General features: G+C 40.1%; 1 protein-coding gene across 1 annotated transcript in view; it reads right to left on the bottom strand.

Annotated features, from left to right (window-relative positions):
* LOC113406567 (FAS-associated factor 1) overlaps window positions 1–24,565 on the bottom strand; it is a 323,445-nt gene that overhangs the window by 252,494 nt on the left and 46,386 nt on the right. The gene's annotated exons all lie outside the window — the stretch shown is intronic.

Here is a 24,565-nt window from a genome sequence, read left to right as displayed (position 1 = left end):
AAAAAAAAAAAAAAAAAAAAAAAAAAAAAAAAAAGCCACCCTCAATAGAAAATTTAGTTTCTAACAGTAAGAATGCCAATTCTAGGATTCCTAGTTCAGGGAATGTTTGCAAAACATCATTAAGAAAGACAATACGATCTAGAGAACAAATGTGATTGAAAGGGGTGACAGCACAGGGCCGAGAGCTAAGAGTTACAGTAAAACCTGAGAGTTATGAACACCTCAGGAATGGAGACCGTTCGTAACTGTGAAATGTTTGTAACTCTGAACAAATCATTAAGGTGGTTCTTTCAAAAGTTTACAACTGAACACTGACTTAGTATAGCTTGGAAACTTTGCTATGAAGAAGAAAAATGCTGCTTTCCTTTTTTTGTAGTAGTAGTTTATATTTAACACTGTACTGTATTTGCTTATTTGTTTTGTCTCTGCTGCTGCTTGATTGTGTACTTCCAGTTCCAAATAAGGTGTGTGGTTGACTGGTCAGTTTGTAACTCTGGTGTTCATAACTCGGAGGTTCTACTGCACCAAATTCTACTCCCAGCTCTGATACTGACTCTCTTTACAACCTGGGGTAGGACTGCCAAATTTTAAAACTAGCCACTAATTTTGGGTTCCCAAATTTAGACACTATGGGCCTAACCTTCACAATTATTGAACAGCCAAAACTGCAAATGAATCAATAAATGATAGAGGTGGGTGTTCAGCACCTCGGGGGGGGGGGGGGGAGGAAGAGGAGGAATCATGCCCCAGATACCTAAAGGACAGCCCTTAACAAATGGGCCTGCTTTCAAAATCTGACCCTTAACCTCTTTCCTTCAATTTTCCCATCTGGAAAATAGAAGTGATAATACTTACTCCTACAGTCCTTACCTACTTCCAACCCATTCGGATGAATTTTTGTAAATCAGTTTTAAGATTATAAATTATGCAGTAATAAAGTGTTTAAGGTATCCATCGCCATGGTATCTGGGTGCAGTATTATTCGTTATTATATTATCATTAGTTGTCAAAGATTCTGATGTACATGTTGTGGGGATATTCCCTGTAACAGTCTAAAAAATTCTATACCAGATGGAACGGTAGTATGTTTAAACAAGGAGAGTAACTAAAGCCAATTACACTACACTACCTGGTTGAATTATAAATTGTCTTCTGTCAGGATTATAACATTATTCCACTCTATAGTAGCGAAGACACTATGTTCCCAAAACATCTGAAGCCTAGTATATGTAGGAAAATAATACTTAGAAAAGATTGGTATTGCGATAAGTGGATTTTGGGCATATCTGCATATAGTCTTACTTTTTCTAGGTATGTTACAAGTTGATAAAAACAGAGCATGGGACCTTATGCTTGACCAAAGCTTTCGCAGTAATTAAAAAGGGGACAACTGTGTTGGAACTGGATTCCCAACATGGCTGTAACTGTAGCATAATGGCCCTTTAGATATAGTCTGTCACCATGTGTGACTATGGATCCGGTCTAACAAAGAAGGGCCCATTTTCCTGAATGTTGGGCTAGCCATCATTTCTTAGCATGGGATGATTCAGGGATTGGAGGGTTATGTATTAAACAATACTTAGCATTTCGGTAGCATTTCAAAGCACTTGTCAAAGTCTAAATTAGTCCTCCAAACATACCAATGACATAGGTACTATCCTAATTTTTAAGATGGGAGACTAAAACAGTGAAGATAAGGAAATGTCAAGGGCCAGAGTGGAAGTCAGCATCAGAGTCAGGGACAGAATTAGAAAGCAGGAGTTCCTGGTTCCCTTCCCGTGTTCGGCTATTTGTGTAAACTTGTACACACACAAAAATTAAGACAATAGGCAGGAGTGCCAAGAAACTCCTCACATTATGTACCCACTCATGAACACAATCCGTACTTTACAAAATAAAGTACTGCTATATAAGTGGCTCCCTGTACTTTGATTCCAGTTAAGACAAAGGTATTTCTTCTTTTTTTTTAAAGCTGCTAAGCCTGTCACTTGCCAGCAAAACTATTAGCTAACAAATATGCAATCATGGCACTGGACAAGAATTTTATAAAGTCATGCTATGATTGACCAAATTAGCTTTTTTGATGTTGGCCCACATATGCAAGAACCCCTAGAAAATATGCTGTTCAGACTCCACACTCTACAGAAACATAAACAATCCGGAAGTCACTATACTTTGGATCAAGATTCTAGAAGAACAGACTTCTGGTCAGTGTGTGGAAGATATCTGGTTTAGGACTGCTTTGCACCACAAAAGGGTGCACCTTCAGGCCATCTCAACGCAAGGATTTTTCAGACTTGACATTCCCAGTTGTTCCACTGACAGATTTTGAAATGTAGACAACACTCAGGCATTTTACTACTGAGTTGTTCCTGACCCTGCTCTGAGTAGGGGCAGAAGATATGGTAGTAAAAACGCCAGAATCTTGTCTACACTTCAGTCTAGCGGACACATCCTAAGACAGTTGAGTTACAGTGGATCAGCACAGGAGAGTTCACCAATTCTAATGGTCTTTGGTGAGGAGGAGAAAAATGTGTCTCTTGGAATGTCTTCATACCAAGCTGCTTCTGCATTTTATTGGTCTCCGTCAGGCTGAAATTCAGAAGTTCATTTTCAGTCTGTTGTGCATTCAGTGGCACTCAATTCACTAGACTCTGGGAAGCCAGTGTCCATCAAGATGGCTTTTACAAACTGATAGCATAGCTAGCCATATACTTCCACCTCTTTTTCTGTATTAAAGAGATGTTATATGTAGTACTGTAGTTGGCTAATGAATCATACAAAAACTATGAACTAAGATTTAAATGCTAACTTGTTTTATTCCAATAAACCTCCAATTTTGAATTTTTAATATATATTGTGTTATAATTACCTTAGAATATCAACAAGTCATAACCCTATGATGCTTTTAACATTTGTCATGCATTTTTTAAAAAAAATATGCAAAGAACAATACAGTGAGTCAACTAGCTTGCCATCATTTAAGTGGTGGTGTTTTGATAACCATAAAATGCTTTGTTAACCATGTGTCTTGCACATGTACATGGAGGGTTGCAGCTGTTTACAGCTACTGATCATCTTAATCTAATAAACCATCAGGAAAAGGTCTCACAATGCTCTTCAGCAATAGTCATTTTCTCCACTGTCACTTAATAGGACTGATACATTCTTCATTCTGTATCTTGGTGAATCAAAACACAGCAAGTGCAGTTCTTGTCTCATAGGAACAGTCACCACTGATAATGGTAATTTGACATCCTGGAATTCTCTTTACCTTGAGAAAAAAGTTGCATTGGCAATGAAAATCTAGTACAGTAATTGAGATATTTAGAGTTCAGCACTTGTATAGTTTGTCTGGTAAAACCTAGTTTTTATAAAAATCTCCGAGGATGAAACTAGCTCAAGATTTCCCAAATTCAAGTACAAAAATTATTAGATGAGGTGGGGGCTCCAAGTTATTTGGTCAAAGACTGAACAACCCTTCTAAGCCTTCTCTTATGTCCCAAACTATATGAACTAGACAGCATTAAAGGGTCAAAGAAATGAGAGATAATAATGGCCATATTACATAATTTCTTGGTGAGGTGGCCTGTACTCAATAACTACAATGTAGAGTAAAACTGCGTAAAGAGTTTGGGCAATGTTTGTTAAGTGAGATAGAAATTGGAAAGATATAAGAGATCAGGAGAGGGGTGCACGTGTCTCTCTTGGTGTTTTGAGTAGGTAACCATTTCTGAGTCCCAACCTTGAAAATGCTGATAAAGGACACATGGACAGTCTAGGCTCTGATGCCTGAATGACTGTAACACAAAACTAAATACACACAACTGATTAATGAAAGATTTTCCTAACTAATTTTTTTGAAAAAATTAGTCTCCTCTATTAGACAATTAAGTCTTCATGGCTAAGCAAACATTTAATATACTGAGAGGAGACTCTAAAATATTCTTAACTTGTGTGTCCATCCAAATAAGAATAGTGATACATAATTTTAAAAAATTAAACAAAAACTGCTTCCCTTGAAACGATTTTAGTAAAGTTATAGTAAATCCATTCGTTGCTATCTTTACATTAAAGTTTAACCAACCTTAAGCAGAAACAGACACTTATAGCCGTCAATTCATGAAGCCAACAACCTCAGTAGTGTCTAAATCAGTGGTTCTCAATCCGCAGCCCACGGGCCCCTTGTGGCCCAATCAGCACACAGCTGCTGCTAGTGTGACATACTCAAGGCCATACAGGTAGTATATATATTGTGTGGATGCAGCCCACATAGCACAGAGAGCTGCATATGTGGCCCACAATGGTAAATAGGTTGAGAACCACTGATCTAACTGCTATATTCATATACAAGCTGTATCCATTTCCATTTAATATTCTCATTCAAAATGCAATCTAAAATTTCAGCTGCTAACTTGCTTATTAAAATAAAAAGTAATGTCTCCACCACAAATTCAAAACAGGTAACTCACCCAAAGAGCTACCACCTTTGTCTTTGGAAATTATTAACAAAATGTAATTATTATTGATTTGTATATTTTGTTTCAATATATCAGTGATATACCCAGAAATTGATATGATATAAATTAGGAGCATCTGGCAATACAGGCACTGAAAATACATAACACCCAAAACAGGGGGTGAAGAAGGAGAGAACATACGGCATCATAAACCACAAGTGATCTATAAGACTATAGAATTGCATTATCAAATTTCAAGATCCACAGTAATGCTACTGCTATGATTATGAACTCTCAGGCTATGAAACAAAATAGTTATTTAAAAACAGTACGTACAATATATTTATTTGGCCTCTATCATGCCAGAGCTGTTTCCTGGGAGAAACAACAATACCAAAAAGCTGCCCAACCATTCTAAATATCTGTCTAGTTTGAAACAGTGAAACACTACAAAAATATTACAATTATTCAAGATACCTATGAATCATTGTGAGGCATAGGGTGTTAAATTTTGAGTTTTTCCCTGGGAAAATACTGCCTTAACAGATTGAGACTGTTCTGAAAAATTCTGCCTGTCCCCTTACAAATACAAAATAGCATATGGCTTGACTCAAAATACACAATTACAACTGGTCACCAACAAACACTTAATTATTAACAATTACCACATAGTGGAAGGAGAGAGATCACGGTTTTTCCCTTTACTTAAAATAGAAAACAACTGTGGTATCTCTGATACCACTATGTGGTAACTGTTAATTTATGACATTTAATGGAAACCACTGTAGATTTCAAAACTGTTTGGCTGCACTGATCATGCTTACATAGTTTTAAAAGCTAATACAGAGGTTTTATTTTATATATTTCATTCCTATCAAGTGGCATCCACTGCACCACACGCACTTTCAAATGGAAGACTGAGGATTTCCCAATCTATAAATGGGATGCATTATTTCTAGATATCAGGACAAAGGCTTAAACTTACCTTCTTAAGAACCAAACCCAGGTCCATACCTAAAGCCAAATTTAAGGGCTTTTGCACATGAGAAGCTTCCTTATCCCAGGAATTCTCTCCTAAGCCTTTAAATACAGTTGTCCTCCTGCCTCCCCACATTAAGCAATGAAGTTTTGGCTGGTGCCATGCTAAAAACTACACCTCTACCCCGATAAAACGTGACCCGATAGAACATGAATTCGGATATAGTGCGGTAAAGCAGTGCTCCGGGGTGGGCGGGGCTGCACACTCCGATGGATCAAAGCAAGTTCAATATAACGCGGTTTCACCTAAAATGCTGTAAGATTTTTTGGCTCCCGAGGACAGCGTTGTATCAAGGTAGAGGTGTATTTCTCCATGCTAATTTTCCCCCTACTGTTACGCACACCTTCTTGTCAACTGTTTGAAATGGGCCATCCTGATTATCACTACAAACGTTTTTTTTTTCTCCCGCTGATAGTAGCTCATCTTAATTGATTTGTCTCGTTAGAGTTGGTATGGCAACCTCCATCTTTTCATGTTCTGTGTGTGTGTGTGTATATATCTTCCTACTGTATTTTCCACTCCATGCATCTGATTAAGTGGGTTTTAGCCCACGAACGCTTATGCCCAAATAAATTTGTTAGTCTCTAAGGTGCCACAAGTATTCATCGTTCTTTATACCAGGGATAGAGGCCCTATACAACTCTCTACATTCAAACCTCCACCCCATGCACAACAGAAAAATGCTGGTCCCACTCCAATGTGTCAGGAATTATGGATTTGACTTGAGAAGGCATATGGGCATCATGAATTAAGATAAACCAATCAGTGGTCCATGTAGTCCAGCATCCTTTCTCTAATAGTGGCCAGTACCAGATGCTTCAGATGAAGTTGCAAGGAAATGTGATGAAAATAACCTGTCCACAGGGAAATTTTCTTCCTAACTCCCGTAGTGTAGTGGCTGGCTTATGCATATGAGGGTTTATAGAGTTTATAATTTTGCTAATATTCTGTAACCAGTAACTGTGGATGTTCTCATTATACATATAAACGTCTAATTTTTTTTTTTAATCCTAGTAGGACCTTTCTTCAAGAAAATGACTCATTTTTATTAGGGCTGTAGAAAAGAAAAGTTAAAAAAAATCAAAACCATCTGATTAAAAACAAAACAAAACCCTGAAGCTATACTGCAGCTCTTCTACTCTGCCTTAATTTCAAGGAATTTTTGGTGAAAGTTTTGAGAAATACATACTCCTAAGAATGGCCCTGTTTTCTTTGGCTCTCTAGCCTATTGAACAGAAGGTCAATCTTAATTTCCTTTTCTTCTACATTTCAGTGCTGCAGCTGATTGTGCAATAAAACAACACCTTCCAGAATTCTACTCACCATGTTTTTATTGCTTAATCCCCATTTCGTTTATAATCCAATACTACTAAATGTATCTGATAGTTACAGAAAAAAACATTTGGAAACTGAAAATGATTATGCAAAATGCATTCAAACTGCCTTATGACATCCAGAATAGATGAGAGAATATCACACATCAGAATATATATCTCAGACAGATATGAAGAAAATGAGGGTTGGGGCAGGAGGGAGGGATGTTCATGCACTGATCCAACAAATTTTGTAAATCAGTGATGCATAAAAAAAAGTTTCACATGGTCTTAAAGTTTGCTTTAGTTTTGACATCTGCACAAGGAGGATTTGAGCTAACCCTTTATAAACAAATTACCACAGAACCAATCAAAATAAAATATAATGGAGCAAGAAAAAATTTTAATGGTGAAAGTTGCATTTAAAAACTGTAGCTAATATGCATATGGTGTGCTTTTCTTTATTTTTTTCCCCACAGTAACTTCTCAGTAACTACCCTCTACCTCAATATAACGCTGTCCTTGGGAGCCAAAAAATCTTACCGCATTATAGGTGAAACCGCATTACATTGAACTTGCTTTGATCCACCGGAGTGCACAGCCCCATCCCCCCTGCAGCACTGCTTTACCGCGTTATATCCGAATTCGTGTTCTATCGGGTCACATTATATCAAGGTAGAGGTGTACTGATAAAAGCTCTATTAAACATTTACCAACGCAAAGTCTCAAGTTTTATTTTATTTAGGGCTGTCGATTAATCGCAGTTAACTGACGCGATTAACTCAAAAAATTAATCATGATTAATCGTAGTTTTAATCGCACAATTAAACAATAGAATACCAATTCAAAGTTGTTAAATATTTTTGGATGTTTTTCTACATTTTCAAATATATTGATTTTAATTACAACACAAAATACAAAGTGTACAGTGCTCACTTTATATTACTTTTGATTACAAATATTTGCACCGTAAAAATGACAAACAAAAGAAATAGTATTTTTCAATTCACCTCATACAAATAATGTAGTACAATCTTTTTATCGTGAAAGTGCAACTTACAAATGTAGATTTTTTTTTTTGTTACATAACTAACTGCACTCCATAACAAAACAATGTAAAACTTTAGAGCCCACAAATCCATTCAGTCCTACTTCTTGTTCAGCCAATCGCTAAGAGAAACAAGTTTGTTTACATTTAAGGGAGATAATGCTGCTCGCTTCTTATTTACAATGTCACCTGAAAGTGAGAACAGGCATTCGCATGGCACTTTTGTAGCTGGCATTACAAGGTATTTACGTGCCAGATATGCTACACATTCATATGCCTCTTCATGCTTCGACCACCATTCCAGAGGACATGCTTCCATGCTGATGATGCTTGTTAAAAAAAATGCATTAATTAAATTTGTGACAGAACTCCTTGGAGGAGAATTGTATGTCTCCTGCTCCATGGTTTTACCCGCATTCTCCCATATATTTTATGTTATGGTAGTCTTGGATGATGACCTAGAATATGTTGTTTGATTTAACAACACTTTCACTGTAGATTTGACAAAACACAAAGAAGGTTCCAATATCAGAGTTCTAAAGATAGCTACAACACTCAACCGAAGGTTTAAGAATCTGAAGTGCCTTCCAAAAGCGGAGAGGGACAAGGTGTGGAGCATGCTTTCAGAAGTCTTAAAAGAGCAACACTCTGATGCAGAAACTACCAAACCCGAACCACTAAAAAAGAAAATCAACCTTCTGTTGGTGGCATCTGACGCAGATGATGAAAATGAACATGCGTCAGTCCACACTGCTCTGGATCATTATTGAGCTGAACCAGTCATCAGTATGGACGCATGTCCTCTGGAATGGTGGTTGAAGCATGAAGGGACTTATGAATCTTTAGCGCATCTGGAACGTAAATATCTTGCGACACTGGCTACAACAATGCCATGCAAATGCCTATTCTCACTTTCAGGTGACATTGTAAACAAGAAGCGGGCACCATCATCTCCTGCAAATGTAAAAAAACTTGTTTGAGGGATTGGCTGAACAAGAAGTAGGACTGAGTGGCCTTGGAGGCTCTAAAGTTTCACATTGTTTTATTTTTGAATGCAGTTATGTTTTGTACATAATTCTACATTTGTAAGTTCAACTTTCATGATAAAGAGATTGCACTACAGTATTTGTATTAGGTGAATTGAAAAATACTATTTCTTTTGTTTTTTACAGTGCATATATTTGTAATCAAAAATAAATATAAAATAAGCACGGTACACTTTACGTGTTGTAATTGAAATCAATATATTTCAAAATGTAGAAAACATCTAAAAATATTTAAATAAATGATATTCTATTATTGTTTAACAGAACGATTAATTGCATGATTAATCACGCTTAATTTTTTTAGTCATGCGATTAATCAGGATTAATTTTTTAATCACTTGACAGCCCTAATTTTATTATACATAATTAGTTATATTTAAATTATTTTGAAAAGTTTAGTCATTGTTCTGGGAAGTTTTGTTAATATTTGGATTTTGTCTCTTCTATTTCTGGCCACATTCATCAATTTTTCCCCAAACCCAGTGATAGACTGGTATTATTCTCTATGGTACAGTTTACTTTCCAAAATGGGTCCCTCTGCAGCACCACTGCGCACACACACACACAGTCAGAACTTGGTGGAGTCAAGAAATTCAAGATGTGGGCAGCAAGAATTTCAGGAAGATCTGCTTTATGAATATCTAATAGAACTGGTAACTTTAACAGGCATACACGAAAGAATGTCATGCTGTGCACATGTCATTTGACAATGAAACTCATAGGATGCACATTCTAGAAGTTTTCCTGAGAACGAGGTGTCAAGTCAGTTGCAGAAACTGGTAAAGGCTTTGAATCATAGAATATCAGGGTTGGAAGGGACCTCAGGAGGTCATCTAGTCCAACCCCCTGCTCAAAGCAGGATCAAATCCCAACTAAATCATCCCAGCCTGGGCTTTGTCAAGCGTGACCTTAAAAACCTCTAAGGAAGGAGATTCCACCACCTCCCTAGGTAACCCATTCCAGTGCTTCACCACCCTCCCAGTGAAAAAGTTTTTCCTAATATCCAACCTAAACCTCCCCCACTTGAGACCATTACTCCTTGTTCTGTCATCTGCTACCACTGAGAACAGTCTAGATCCAGCCTCTTTGGAACCCCCTTTCAGGTAGCTGAAAGCAGCTATCAAATCCCCCCTCATTCTTCTCTTCCCAGTTCCCTCAGCCTCTCCTCATAAGTCATGTGCTCCAGCCCCCCAATCATTTTTGTTGACCTCCGCTAGACTCTTTCCAATTTTTCCACATCCTTCTTGTAGTGTGTACTGTGTCCAAAACTGGACACAGTACTCCAGATGAGGCCTCACCAATGTTGAATGGAGGGGAATGATCACGTCCCTCCATCTGCTGGCAATGCCCCTACTTATACAGCCCAAAGTGCCGTTAGCCTTCTTGGCAACAAGGGCACACTGTCGACTCATATCCAGCTTCTTGTCCACTGTAACCCATAGGTCCTTTTCTGCAGAACTGCTTCCTAGCCATTTGGTCCCTAGTCTGTAACAGTGAATGGGATTCTTCTGTCCTAAGTGCAGGATTCTGCACTTGTCCTTGTTGAACCTCATCAGGTTCTCCTCTAATTTGTCTAGGTCCCTCTGTATCCTATCCCTACCCTCCAGCGTATCTACCACTCCTCTGCAAACTTGCTAAGAGTGCAGTCCACGCCATTCTCCAGATCATTAATGAAGATATTGAACAAAACCAGCCCCAGGACCGACCCTTGGGGCACTCCGCTTGAAACCGGCTGCCAACTAGTCATGGAGCCATTGATCACTACCCGTTGAGCCCGATGATCTAGCCAGCTTTCTATCCACCTTATAGTCCATTCATCCAGCCCATACTTCTTTAACTTGCCGGCAAGAATACTGTGGGAGACCATATCAAAAGCTTTGCTAAAGTCAAGGAATAACATCCACGGCTTTCCCCTCATCCACCGACCCAGTTATCTCCTCATAGAAGGCAATTAGGTTAGTCAGGCATGACTTGCCCTTAGTGAATCCATGCTGACTGTTCCTGATCACTTTCCTCTCCTCTACGTGCTTCAGAATTGATTCCTTGAGGACCTGCTCCATGATTTTTCCAGGGACTGAGGTGAAGCTGACTGGCCTGTAGTTCCCCGGATCCTCCTCCTTCCCTTTTTTAAAGATGGGCACTACATTAGCCTTTTTCCAGTCATCCAGGACCTCCCCTGATCGCCATGAGTTTTCAAAGATTTCCCTTTGCTTGGGAAACAAAAGTCCCAGGCTCACCTGGTGAATGGACTGAGAGACTGAGACTCAGTTGTCCTTCCAAAGAGTGAAGAGCACATCAGGCTATCCAGGCTACAAAGGGATAGCATCTCCAATTTTCAATACAGTGACAGGGTAAAAGAATCAAATCACATGCTCTCCCCCCTGCCCCCGATTTGCTGCTTGGCTTGTACTAAGCATGCTTACATGAACTGAGCATGCTCAGCAAGACTGTTGAAGCCTGCTGCCCTCACTCTACCCCCCACCCCAACCCTCCCACTATCAGCATGTTGTCTCTGCAGCTCACTATGGCCCCTTTGCAGCAGAGCTGTTATTATCATCAGCTACACCAAGAACCACCTTCAGGTTTTACATCAGAGGGATTAGGAGGATACATTCAAGATTAGATTAGCACTCACTTACCTGCTTAAGGGCTGCAAAATGAGTGACAGGATGCTACAGTACAGAGCAGCTGTCCCATCATATTCACCCACTTCCTTCCACTGAACCCAATACACAGGAATTTCACTAGGACTAAAGAAAGGGGAGTGGATGATTCTGCTGAAGAACCACTCCTCCCTCTGCATTTTCTCCCCAGTAGGGTTCTGCTTTGGATGGCCCCATCGATCCACAAAGCAAGTACATGCACCATTTATGTAGTGTGATCAGAAAAAAAACTTTTGGCAGATAAACTCAAAATTTACTATTTTTGAAAATTAAGGTGCTGCAAACTGTAAAATGCCAAATTTACTTTCATCACACCAAGTGTCACAGAACATTGAACAATTCATATGTTACTTAATGATTTAGGCCTCATCTACGGAAAGTTTTACTGGTATAGTTAGAATCATAGAATATCAGGGTTGGAAGGGACCTCAGGAGATCATCTAGTCCAGGGGTCTCAAACTCAAATGACGACGAGGGCCACATGAGAACTAGTACATTGGCCCAAGGGCCGCATTACTGAACACCTCCCCCCGTGCTGCCCTCGGCCCCACCCCCGCTCTACCCCTTCCATGAGGCCCTGCCCATTCCCTGCCCCCATTCCAACCCCTTCCCCAAAATCCCCACCCCAACTCTGCCCCCTCCCTGCCCCCAGGGGGTACAAGAGGGGTGTGGGGTGTGGCATGGGCTCAGGGCAGGGAGTTGGGGTCTGGGATGCAGGAGGAGTGAGAGGTGCGGCAGGGGGTCAGGGCAATGGGGGGGAGCTGTGCGGGGTAGAGCAGGGGGTTCAGGGCAGGGGGTCAGAGTGCAAGGTGCAGCATGGGGCTCAGGGCAGGCAGGCAGGGAGCCTGCCCTGCCCCCGCTGCGTGTCAGGCCAGAGACGCTCTAGGTAAACGCAGGGGGGGGGGCGCAAGGAGCTCGCAGGCCGCAGAAAATAACCCCGCGGGCCGCGTGTTTGAGACCCTTGATCTAGTCCAACCCCCTGCTCAAAGCAGGACCAATCCCCAGACAGATTTTTGCCCCAGATCCCTAAATGGCCCCCTCAAGGGTATAGCTATACTGTCAAAACCCTACAAATGCAGACACAGTTAATACCAGAAAAGAGTGCTTTTGCAGAGATACCTGAGAGAAATAAACTAAATTAAACCAGCAAAAGCACTTTTATGCCAGTATAACTTGCATGTATGCTAGGGATTTTGCCAGTGTAGAAAATGTCACAAAACCCCACCCCCACCCCTCTAAATAACATTGCTATGTCAGCTCAAGTTTTTAGTGTAAATCTGGCCTTGGACTTCTCACCCAACAGTTTTGGGGAACTGAAAGTCAGATTTACCTGTACATTTATTTCTTCTGAATTACAATATGTGGCAATTCAACACATGGTGGGTCTACTCACTCAGAAATTTTGCAGCAATTAGAGCTTGTTTCCAGCAGATGGCACTAGGACCTACCTACCAACTACTACTTAGCATGGACAATCAACTATTTCTAAAAAGACTACAACAGATTAATAATCTGAATACTAATGATTGGGTAATATAGGCCCAAAATGCTTTCCACTGAACTATATGAACTTCCTACGCTGAATGATGATTCAAAATCCATGGAACTGCCAAATTTACTGTTTTGTGAGCAAAGAAATGCATGGGTAAGAAGCAAAATCTCTCTCTCTCTCAAAAGAATGTCTGCAGTTGCATTAATGTGGGATGTAACTAGCAGTGAATTCAGGAAGATTAAGAGAAGGAATATATCCTTGTGTTTCTTCCTCCCCACCCTTAAAACTCTCTTTCTCTCTCGTGCACACACACACATGTGCACACACCCCTTATGCTGCCTCCCCATCCCTCCTCCTTCCCCCTTCCCCATGACTCTGCTTAACAAATGCTACAACCAGCAAACCTAATATTTTCAGTTATAATGTTTGGTAAGCAGATGGATCAACTCTATATAATTGATTTCCATATTTCCTTGATTCCCATGCTCACCTTGCAGGAGTTCCCACTGATATTCTAGATTGCCAGACCTCAAAGCACAAAGAATTCTTCTTTTGCTGATGGTTCTACTAGGATTTATGAAAAATAATAAATGCCTATCCCATACTCTGTGCACCCTTTCATAGTTTATTGTCACAGTAAGTTGCAACAGATTTCTCAGCCTGCTTCAGCAAGTAATTGTATATCAATCATACATATTAAGTTCCCTCCACAGGGAAGCTACGTGATTGAATTGTACAGAAGGACGCATTACTCCCTGAGCCTTGTAGAATGAAGAATTCAGAAATGCATTTAGGCACCTTGTTCTTGTGAACAGCACATTATCCATCCACTATTGACTGTGCCCCCTTCAGACACTCCTGGCCAAAGTTATGGAGGACCAACAATGCTATTTTGATAGATAAAAAGTCTAGGGACATGTAGTGTACTGGCTTCATTAAATCATGTAACACTATATATGGATTACAGGGTGGACCTTTCACCTCCAATAGATGACACATTGTAGCTTGTTTAAAAGGAGCTAGCAATATAAAAGAGGACTGGACAGAGGCTCTCGCAACATCCAAGTACTGGAATTCAAGGCTATTGTTAATTCTATCTTGCAATAGGTTGGCCTCAGGTCTGCTGACAGGCTCTTGAAGGAGTTGGTAACACACAGCAGACTGGAGGGTTCCAGTGTCTCAAACAGCATTCTGTATGCTAATGAAAAATCTGGGCATGTTCCTGAGTATTCTATTTTATTTTTCTTCAATGCTGTTAATAGATTAATTTCTTGTCTGGAATATTCCTGACTTTCCGATATTTCCTTTGCAGCATCAACACTGCTAACTTTCCGCAGAATAGTTCCACAAGGTGATTCATTCCCCATTGCAGCAGGTTTGGTCTGGTTGGCAAATTTCCAGGCCTAAAATTGGCACCAGGACCATTTTGGAGAACAATGGCCTTCTTGGCCAGTATGGAAAGGTTGAGGGGGTCAGATGGAGTTGGGAATACAAATTATTAGTTACATAGCCAGGTCTGGTACAATACTTCCATTACTACAGCTCTGTCGTTTTCGTTCTGAAATTTATTTTTCTCTACCTTATTTGCTAAGCACTGATATGAACCGGTCTATATTTGATATAGGGGCAGGTCCATAGATATGACATATATGTCTAACTACTACACTGACAGGCTCACTGGAAATACAGGCAGATTAGATGGCTCTGATTATATAATCAGAACAAACATACAGTGAAAGAGACAAGTAGGAACATATATCTATAGATTTGGAGGGAGCATTTCTAGTACCCTATTTACATTACTATTTTCATGACAGGCAACGCCCCCATCACTAGTATGGATTAATGTAGGACCCCATTTTAAAGCATTTAAGAATATTACATATAGATCAGTATTATTTTAAGTTGATTTTGTTGCTTTCGTGTGATAAATTATATTATACTTAAAAACCTAATTTTATTTGCACATTTCCTATTCCAACAAAATAAATGGGTGATAAAAATACAAATGAATAAAGTGAAGCTTTACTACAAATCTGTACAATTGCTATCTGGTCAGATCTTGGAGACAAGAATGAAAGAGAAGCAGGATTAGGACACAGCATGGATGAGAGGGCCAAGGGAAAGAGAGGAGTTGAAGAGGATTCCCAGGTTATGAACTTGAGTGGCAGGGAGGATGATGGTGCACTCGTTAATAGGACACCACCAAGTAATGTTTCATTATACACCTCTACCTCGATAGAACGCTGTCCTCTGGAAACAAATAATCTTACCACATTATAGGTGAAACCGCGTTATATTGAACTTGCTTTGATCCGCCGGAGTGCGCAGCTCCGCCCCCCCCGGAGCACTGCTTTACCACGTTATATCCGAATTCATGTTATATCGGGTCGCGTTATATCGGGGTAGAGGTGTATTTGTTTTAATATTTTTAGATATGCTACAAAAATATTTTAAAATAATGTTCTCTCAATAGTCTCATTTTCTATCTGTCAGATATTGGTTTTGACCTGTGTTTTAAGCGGAACTGAGACTAACATGGCGATGGTTTAACAACTATTGCTGGGTCTTTGCCATGTCAAAACATTTGTTCTGACCAGCTGATATTACTATCCAAAAAAAGGTGCATGTTTTCACCCGTCAGTTTATAACCATGAAGCAGGGTAAAATTTTGGGGCTAAAACCTTTAACTGTCAATGTATAAAACAAGCATGGTAGAAGATGCTTAACTAAGCAGTACTGAAATATTTACTGCAAAGAGAAGGCAAATAGCACAAGCAGCCTAGATTAATAATATTAGGATTTATTTAGTTCACCCGTAATAATACAATTTTTTCCTAGTCATTGGAGGCTGCATTGTTAGATTCCCTGTAACAATGTGAAATCTTTTAAAAAACGGCTCCATGAGCAAATAAACGTCTGTAAACAGGCAAGTCTACAAAGATCTCACTGGCACAATTCCACAAGATGCCTATTAAAAAGGCCAGTTCTTTTATATCAGAGGCTCTTTGATTTCAATATACACATAAGAATACCTTAAAACACACCAGACCCACAAACTGATATTTTGGTACCAGCCCTTTAACAGCCTGACTTTTTCTAAGGTACAAATGTTATCGTCCATTCAATGCATTTAAATAAATGTAATAACCCCTGAAGCAAAAAGGACCAGTTGTCCTCTACAAACAAACCAACAAAAGCAAATTCCATCTCAGGAAGGTTATGCAAGGCAAAGAATCGAGTCAGCTTATTCCTGTAGCTTGCGTTATACTTTGTTGGCATTCCCCTTACATCCCAAGTCTCAACACAAAGTATTTCCAAGTATTAGGCGTGAAGTCACACCCACAGTTTTTAAAGAAAGCCAACATTTGTCCCCATCTTCGTTTTAAAATTCAACCGAAGACTGTAACTGAGCTACTCTGAAATGCCTTCCATGCCATCTGCTGTATTTCAATTTGTTGTTTCTTCACAATGAACACACTTCATGAAAAGCTGTAAGACGAACAGAATGACTAACAAAGCAAAATTAACATTTAAAAAAAAAAAAACCCACCCCACACAAATATTTTCATATAGATTCCCTCCTTCATCCTCACCAATAGGAAAAGCGCACTGAAGTAACTTACAAATAGCACTCTAGGTACAGTTTTCTGTTTTCCCCCCAACTATATTGCAGGTTTCAAACAAACTTTAGCCAGATTCTTCGGTAGTTTCTATGACATAAGCAATGCATTTAAAACATCCAGCCAATTAGAGCTACCTTTATAAACCTAAAACCAAACACATGGTTCTTAAATACCCACTGTGAATTTTATATTACCATTGGCAGTGGAATTATCCATACACCGCAACACTCTTCAGAAGACAACAAAATAACTTTTCCCCCTTTTTTCCTGTGAGCACACATATGGAAAGCCATAAGGAAATAGTAGAGATTAATCCTGTACCAAATTCTACAACTGGTTGATACATGTCTAGGGTGACCAGATAGCAAGTGTGAAAAATTGGGACAGGGGGTGGGGGGGATAATAGGAGCCTATATAAGAAAAAGCCCCAAATATCAGGACTGTTCCTATAGAATCGGGACATCTAGTCACCCTATACATGTCACTACAGTGACTCTTCACTTAAAGTCGTCCCGGTTAACGTTGTTACGTTGATGATCAATTAGAGAACATGCTTGTTTAAAGCTGCGCAATGCTCCCTTATAACGTTGTTTGGCAGCTGCCTGCTTTGTCCACTGCTTGCAGAAAGAGCAGCCCATTGCAGCTGGCCGGTGGGGGCTTGGAACCAGGGTGGACCGGCAGCCCCCCTATCAGTTCCCCACTCCTCTAAGCCCCTGTGCTGGCAGTTCAGCTGTCCCTCCCCTCACTGCCACGTGCTGCTCCTGCCCTCTGCCTTGGAGCTGGTCCCGGGAGCCTCCTGCTTGCTGTGTGGGAGGGAGAGGGGGGAATAGGAGGGCTAATATCAGGGTGTCCTCCTCCCCCCTGCTCCTGCCCCCCACTTACCCCATCTCCATAGAGCGGGGGGGACACGACAGGGCTCAGGACGGAGGGAGCTACTGTCTCAACTTGCTGATCTACTTAAAAAGGCAATGTACTTAGAGTGGGGTCAGAGTACTTAAAGGGGCAATGTGCATCTCTCTCTCTCTCACACACACACACACAGGATGTGTGTGTCTGTCTCTGCCTGCCATGCTGTCTCCCCTTCCTCCATTTGTGCTGCCTTGTAGAGTGTGAGGCTACATTAACAACTATGTGTTAACCTTTGAGGGCTCAACCGAGTGCTAGTTCATCATTTAGCAGTAAGGCATTCCCTGGGAAATATTCCACCCTCTGACTCCACTACCTCAACCAAGCTTCACAATCATCATTGCTGTGTACAGTATTAAATATAATATAGTCTTTTGTCTGGTGAAAAAAATTTCCCTGGAACCTAAACCCACCCTGCCCCCTATTTAAATTAATTCTTATGGGGAAATTGAATTTGCTTAACATCATTTTGCTTAAAGTCGCATTTTTCAGGAACATAACTACAACGTTAAGCGAGGAGTTACTGTATTTGGAAGTAACACATGCAATATCCAGTTAAAGTCCTCCCTCAGCAATCCACTCATTGAGTTTCAAAAATGGATGCATTTTACAGAATTTTTATAGTTCTGTATCAAAGGAAGTATTTGAACATACTTGTCTGAACGCACAGAGGAAGCAGTTGACCCATCTTCACCCAAGACTGAACTCCACTTGCAGGGACTCCCTTTAAGGCCAGTCCCAGCCCTTTTATCAGCCCAGCAACTATGGTCCTTTTATACATGAGAGGGAGAAAAGGGCAGGAGAAAAACAAACACCTATTCACAACCCATTCTTACAGAAGGAAAAGTGAATAGAAGCCTGTTTTTATGTACCATGCGGAATGAACCCCTGAAGAGGGGTACCACAGCTTTTTAAGCTAATGCCTCCCCACTTCCTGGGTAAGGAAAGAAAAGGTGCTCTTATGCCACCATACAGTGATCCACTTTCTGGAATCCTAAAAAATTAAACTAGGCAGCAGTAAGGAAAAAAACAAAAAACAGAGCTATATAGTGCAAAAGTGGTGCCTGAAAAATATATCTGTGCATTCAACCACCACATTTTCCCAGGCATTTTTATTTTTCCTCTCCTGAATTACTTCACATAAAATTTTAACATTAAAGTCAAGAAGTATAGAAAGGGGAGGGCTATCCTGTGACAAGATACTTTACTTTTAGCTTACAATCACTTCATTGTATAGTATGCCAGTTCTAAATAAAGATCAAAGGTACAGGCGTGCTGACAAGTTATGGCATGAGATAATACCCTATGTACTTTTCTGAGTTAAGAAGTATCGCACAATAATTCCCCTTTTACTAAATGGTGCGACAACGTGACATACAATCTATGACAATAACTTCTAAATTACCTTAACCTGGATCAATACAGTATCTTGTCAAACAAACACACATTCAAAACCATTAAAATACTACTAAGAGTCTGGCTTCAAATCATGAAAGCAAGGAAATTCAGAGCTGAATGCTGAAATCCAATCCTCAACCTGTTCCAGTCTCCCCAAACAGTCGGTGATTATACATACTGTACCACATGGGCTGGGGTTGTAATCCAGAGTATGGTTGCCAAGTGTCCAGTTTTCGACTAGAACGCCCAGTTGAAAATGGACCTGGGTAGCTCCGGTCAGCACTGCTGACTGGGCTGTTAAAACTCAGGTTGGTGGAGCAGAGGGGCTAAGGCAGACTCCCTGCCTCCCCTGGCTCCACGCGGCTCCTGGAAGCAGCCAGTATGTCCTTGCGGCCCCTACGTGGGGGTGGGGGCCAGGGAGGCTCTGCACGCTGCTCCCGCCCCAAGCGCCAGCTCCACAGCTCCCATTGTCTGGAAACCGCGGACAATGGGAGCTGCAGGGGTGGCACCTGTGGAGCCTTCCTGGCCTCCCCTCTGCAGAGTGGCCGCAGGGATGTGCCGGCCGTTTCCAGGAGCCACCTGAGGTAAACCCTAACCCAGGGTATGTCTTCACTACCCGCCGGATCGGCAGGTAGTAATCGATCAGGGATCGATTTATCGTGTCTCGTCTAGACGCGATAAATCGATCCCCGAACGCGCTCTCCGTCGACTCTGGAACTCCACCAGAGCGAGAGGCGGTAGCAGAGTTGAGGGGGGAGCTGCGGTCATCGATCCCGTGCCGTGAGGACCCGAGGTAAATCGATCTAAGATACTTCGACTTCAGCTACGCTATTCTTGTAGCTGAAGTTGCGAATCTTAGATCGACCCAACCCCCCTTGTGTAGACCAGCCCCCAGAGGCATTCAAGGGCAGATTAAGGATGGATGTTAGTGTTTAAAAAAAATAAATCTACAAATTGAAGTGTTCAAAATATGGTATGGTACCACACACACACACACACACACACACGTCTTTAGATATGGATTTATGTGGAGTTTTGACTTGATTGACCCACATGAGCTCTGGGCTCTGTGGTTACCAGTCATGGGGCAGTAATCTTACAAAACAGTAAGTTATTTGTGATGTAGCACAGTATCTGCAAAGATACTTTCCAAGTTTAATAACGTTAACTGAATTCATCCCATCCCCCACCCACATATATCCAGCATGATTAAGCAAGTGATTCATCACTAGTCAAATATACATTCATAAAATTAGTGCCATTTTAAGTTCAAACAGAGTTACAAAGAACTATTAGTTAACTATTTTTAGATATTTAAAAACGCTAATTACAAATTAATTTAAGTTTTAAAACGAGTTTTAAGACATTTGGTCCAGACTTGAATGTTGCAGGGCAAAGTAATGCTAAGTAGAAATCTTCATAGCACACGTATAAGCCACTGAAACTACGTATTAGTGATGGAAATGTTTTGGGGGGTTTTGTGGGGAGAGGGTAAGGTGAGGAGAGATACACTTAGGTATAGTTATACCTCCAAGTACTGCTATAATCTCAGGTGCTGCTTTTTGGGTATGCTCAGAGCACAAAGAACTCTCTATTACAAGAAACAGATTAGTTTCTCCATCAAAAGAAATCTACATTTATTAGTCCCACTGCTTGTTTGATGACTATGCATTTCTTGTTGGCAGACGTACAAGGAAAACAGAAGTAAAGGAGTTCATTTCAGTAGTCACTAAATTCCATCTATTATTTAGACAGGAGACACATGCTGCTTACATTATATGTTACATACGTTACTTCATAATGTTGATCCCAGAGTTCTACCTAAGGAAGGCTGATCAATCCAGCTGTCTTTCAGGCCACACATTAAAACTCCATATGCTACTTAACAGCCAAAACAGGCAATATGTGAGTATGCAAAACACTGTCTTACACCACCTGACTTACCTATTCACATTTCTTATGCGTTGATAATCCAGAACTAACTTGTTATTCCATGGTGTCAAAGGCAAGCTTCTTCCAGAATCTCAGGGTTACATTTAAATCAAAAAGTGTGTACAGTAGAACCTCGGAGTTATGAACACCTCGGGAATGGAGGTTGTTCATAACTCTGAAATGTTCGTAACTCTGAACAAAACGTTATGGTTGTTCTTTCAAAAGTTTACAACTGAACATTGACTTAATACAGCTTTGAAACTTTACTATGCAGAAGAAAAATGCTGCTTTTAACCATCTTGATTTAAATGAAACAAGCACAGAAACAGTTCCCTGACCTTATCAAGTCTTTTTTTTTTTTTTTTAAACTTTCCCTTTATTTTTTAGTAGTTTATGTTTAATACAGTACTGTACTTGGGGGTTTTGTGTGTGTCTCTTTTGTTTTTAGTCACTGCTGCTGCCTGATTGTGTACTTCCAGTTCCAAATGAGGTGTGTGGTTCACCAGTCAGTTCATAACTCTGGTATTCGTAACTCTGAGCTTCTACTGTATACAGAAAAGGTAGTTAAATATTTCATGCAGGAAATAATCATTTTACTACCTAGGAAACTGACAAACACTGCAAAATAGCCATTAAATTACTAGATTTGGGGGAGATGGAAAATATGGAATCACTTTTAGATAGTGAAGACATATTATACTTTCAACAGGAAGGAGAAGGATGTTCATTCACACACAGGCTGGTGGACACTTTGCTCAGCTCTATGCAGCTATACCTATATATCAGTTTTCCCATCTGGGGAGAATATTTATTTACTTTCTTCCTTCATTCCATCCCTCCCTTCCTCTTTCCCTCATATGGTGAGATGAAAATTAGTTCTTTAGCTGAAATCAGTAAATCCTCAAATTTCACATGAAACAGGGGGGGGGGGGGGGGGAAAAAAAAAAAAAAAAAAAAGGAGGGATCTAGAACTGCTGAGATCTTAACTGTTTTACAGGAAACTTCCTTTTACTCCTTTTCCTTCCTTTCTTATAGGCCAGCAAAATTCTTGTCCCCAGAATAACTGACGTGTATTTGCAGTGTTTGGGAGAATCACAGCCTCTACTTCACAATTTACTTTTGAAATACAATGTAAACAAAAACATATTGCCACTATTCTGGGGGAAAGAACCTTTTTGATCTGCTCTATAGGCAGGGTGGAGAAAGGCAGTAAGAGGGAAGGTGAGGGAGAGCGGAGGAAAGAAGGAACAAAAAAAATTTAACACATTTTTATAGCTTCCTTTAATTTAAAAAGAGACTAAATAATTTTAAATCTCAGTATAATTATATATAATTCAATAGTAGCAGCAATATTACAGGCTAATATATTTAAAGGCCTTTGATACCACAGCCAATGTGAACACCTCAGATGATTAGTTACCTTGTAAACCCAGCAGCACTTTCAAATTGTTAAACAAGATATGAAAATAAGACAGACTGCATATTGCTGCCCAGTAGGAAAGTTTGAGTCCATCTATACAGTTAAGAACGGCCATACTGGGTCAGACCCAAGGTTCATCTAGCCCAGTATCCTGTCTTCAGACAGTGGCCAATGCCAGGTGCCCCAGAGGGAATGAACAGTACAGGTAATCATCAAGCGATCCATCCCCTGCTGCCCATTCCCAGCTTCTGGCAAACAGAGGCTAGGGATACCATCCCTGCCCAACCTGGCTAAGAGCCATTGATGAACCTGTCCTCCATGAATTTATCTAGTTCTTTTTTGAATGCTGTTATAGTCTTGGCCTTCAGAACATCCTCTGGCAAGGAGTTCCACAGGTTGACTCTGCATTGTGTGAAAAAATACTTCCTTTTGTTTGCCTAGTTCTTGTATTATGAGAAGGAGTAAATAACACTTTCTTTACTTTCTCCTCACCAGCCATGATTTTATAGACCTCTATCATATTCCCCCTTTAGTCGTCTCTTTTCCAAGCTGAAAAGTCCCAGTTTTATTAATCTCTCCTCATATGGAAGACGCTCCATACCCCTAAACATTTTTGTTGCCGTTTTCTGAACCTTTTCCAATTCCAATATATCTTTTTTGAGATGGGGCGACCACATCTGCACACAGTATTCAAGATGTGGGCATCTCATGGATTTATATAGAGGTAATATGATATTTTCTGTCTTATTATCTATCCATTTCTTAATGATGCCCAACATTGTGTTCGCTTTTTTGGCTGCCGCTGCACATTGACTGGATGTTTTCAGAGAACTATCCACAATGACTCCAAGATCTCTTTCTTGAGTGGTAACAGCTAATTTAGACCCCAGCATTTTATATGTATAGTTGGGATTATGTTTTCCAATGTACATTACTTTGTATTTAGCAACACTGAATTTCATCTGCCATTTTGTTCCCAGTCACCCAGTTTTGTGAGATCCTTTTTGTAGCTCTTCGCAGTCTACCTGGGATTTAACGATCTTGAGTAGTTTTGTATCATCTGCAAATTTTGCCACCTCACTGTTTACCCCTTTTTCCAGATCATTTATGAATATGTTGAATAGGACTGGGCCCAGTACAGACCCCTGGGGGACACCACTATTCATCTCTCTCCATTCTGAAAACTGACCATTTATTCCTACCCTTTGTTTCCTATCTTTTAACCAGTTACCAATCAATGAGATTCCCTTCTATACCTTCCCTCTTATCCCATGACTGCTTACTTTGCTTAAGAGCCTTTGGTGAGGGACCTTGTCAAAGGCTTTCTGAAAATCTAAGTACACTATATGCACTGGATTCCCCTTGTCCACATACTTGTAGACCCCCTCAAAGAATTCTAGTAGATTGGTGAGGCATGATTTCCCATTACAAAAACCATTTTGACTATTCCCCAACAAATTATGTTCATCTATGTGTCTGACAATTTTGTTCTTTACTATAGTTTCAATCAGTTTGCCCATACTGAAATCAGGCTTACTGGCCTGTAATTGCTGGGGTCACCTCTGGAGCCCTTTTTAAAAATTGGCATCATATCAGCTTCTGTACCAAATGACTGGAGGATAGCTAATTTAAATGATAGGTTACAGACAACAGTTACTAGTCCTGCAAACCACCTTGCAGAGATGTTTCTTAAGACCCTTTCTGGGGAAAACAGGAAAATGTTGCACTAGAGGAATATTTTTAAGAAATCAAACCTGGTTTCAATAAACTCCCAAACAACCTATGAAAATAACCCCTTAGGGATTCTGCCTTGCTCTGGTTGGAAGAGGTGGCAGTTAAGAAAAAGACTACAATGTAAAATTGACCAAGAATGCAAACCTATACATTGTGTCCAATATATAAAAATGTCTTTATTTTTATAAAGAAGGTAGCTTATAACCTCTCTTTTACAACAAAAGCAAAGAACTTGGAAAGAAAGTAGGTGATCAATTCCAGAAACAAAATGCCTCTCTGTGCCTAATATATGGTCTAGTTATTTATTCTGTGTTTGTATCTAGAGGTCCGAAACAGGATATATGGGAATCTAACGATGAAGATGTTTGGAAAGCAGATTACATATGGGAAAACTGAGCCAGTGAGGTAAAAATCATTTGATTGAAGCCAAAAGGATTGTTAATATAAGAACTAGGTTTACAACCCAGAAACTCCTGATTCAGAGTCCA

Source organism: Terrapene carolina, unplaced genomic scaffold (genome assembly GCF_002925995.2).
Source record: "Terrapene carolina triunguis isolate 2854851 unplaced genomic scaffold, T_m_triunguis-2.0 Scaffold105, whole genome shotgun sequence".
Classification (NCBI taxonomy): Eukaryota; Metazoa; Chordata; order Testudines; family Emydidae; genus Terrapene; species Terrapene triunguis.
This window is presented reverse-complemented; position numbering and strand designations above follow the sequence as displayed.